The sequence below is a fragment of the Colobus angolensis genome, unplaced genomic scaffold, assembly GCF_000951035.1.
Source record: "Colobus angolensis palliatus isolate OR3802 unplaced genomic scaffold, Cang.pa_1.0 Scaffold17, whole genome shotgun sequence".
NCBI classification, from domain to species: Eukaryota; Metazoa; Chordata; class Mammalia; order Primates; family Cercopithecidae; genus Colobus; species Colobus angolensis.
In genome coordinates, this window is record NW_012114821.1 from 11,987,772 (window position 1) to 11,989,556 (window position 1,785).

Sequence of the window (1,785 nt, forward strand, 5' to 3'; positions counted from 1 at the left end):
TAAGTACTCACTGTTTGCTAGACAATCTATTTAATCTCTTCTTTTCAGTCATCTTTTGAGGTAGATGTTACTACCCCCATTGTACAGTGGTAAAATTAAGGCTTAGAGAGTTTAAATGGCTTCTTCCCAAGGTCTCAGAACTCGTAAGCTGACTGAGTAAATTTCTTGCCTGTTTAAACAACGGTTATGAGGCAGAACAAATCCTCCCAAACGAAACTTGTCTGGATCTGATTTCTGTTTGTTCCTTAACTTGAAGTGTTGGAACATATTTGGGGCCACAGAGTGGTAGAGCTATTTAATTTGGATGCACAGGGCACATGGTTTCACTATTATAGCTCGTTTTGTTTTGTTCTGATTTCTGCAGCACTGTGGAATGGTCAGCCCACATCCCTATGGAACCACCCAACTTTCCAAAAACTCCTTCAAGCTGGTAAAGGCTGGATTGTTCAGGAAGTCCCCCACTGTGCCTTATTCTTCCTGGCACCCCTCTGTTCCACTGATGAAAGTTCAGCCAGGAGTCCTGGGCTGCCCCTCAGTCAAGACCAAGCTGGCTCACAGTCACTTGTGACAGTAAGTAAAGCATCCTCATCCTCCTCCTCATCATCATCATCATCCTCATCAGACAAAAACTGATCCCACACCCCCATGCTAGGGTCTGGGTGCTAAAGACAAGATCTCTGCTGAGCACGTCACTGCCTGGGCCTCACAGTGAGCTATGCGCTTGTATTTTATATGATGTATCACCGTTTATCCACACCATGGATTATGCCAATCTCATGGGATAAATGCTATTTTTTTTTTTTGGCAGTTTTTACAGTTTTATTTAAACACAAAATGTACACATGAGCTGTCTACTCATTTTCTTTGCTGCGTTGCCTGACATTAGGGTTGGTGGCTGTGATGGCTAGCTGGGCGGCTCTTTCCATGATGGCTTTGTGGTTCTTGGAGGAAACATTGTGAGCGATGTCAGCACGGGGAGATTTGCTGCAAATCAGCAGCACTTCCAGCTACTTGACGTTGTGGATCAGGAACTTCCAGAAGCCACTGGGCAGTATGTGCTTTGTTTTTTGGTTGCTCCCAATGTTGGGCATCAAGATCTGGCATTTGAACTTGCTGTGAACCCTGTTGTCAATACCTCTGGGTTCCCGTCAGTTACACTTAATTTTGACGTATCAGTCTGACTGGTGATGGATGAACTTCTTGGTTCTCTTTTTGATGATCTTGGGCTTCACAAGGGGTCTAAGGGTGGCCATGATGCTGAGAAGATAGCTGCCACCTTGTAGGCAGCACTGAGGAAGAGGATAAATGCTATTATTAAACCCATTGTACGGATGAGGAAACTGAGACTCCAGAGAGTGAAGTAGCTTGTATAAGGTCATGCCCTTAGCAAGTGCATCTGGATTTACATTCTGAGCTCTTGACTAATCTATGTTGCCTCTAATGAGCTCCCTCATTACAGACTTGCAGTAGTTAGATTACGTCTAATTATGAGTAATAGAAAAAAACCCAAATAACAGCCGTTTAAGCAACATAGGCGTTTACTTCTCTGTTGTGTTCAAGGCATCCCGAGGAGCTGTCTGGGCTGGTATGGAGCCCCAGAGTGTCGATTAATCAGGTTCCTTCTCTCCGTTGTTCTGTGCTGCATTGGTTTCATGCCTAAGGTCACCTCGTGGTCCACAGTAACTGCTGGAGCTCCAGCCATTGCATTTCACTCTTGCCAGTATAAAGGAAGAAACAAATTAACTTGTGTATGCTTTTTCTTGAAGCGTATTTTCTAGGTTTCAA

The 1,785-nt window shown here is 44.3% G+C and overlaps 1 pseudogene; it reads right to left on the reverse strand.

Annotated features, from left to right (window-relative positions):
* Window positions 1–851: 851 nt before the first annotated feature.
* Window positions 852–1,253, reverse strand: LOC105509049 (annotated as a pseudogene).
* Between the last annotated feature and the right edge of the window lie 532 nt (window positions 1,254–1,785).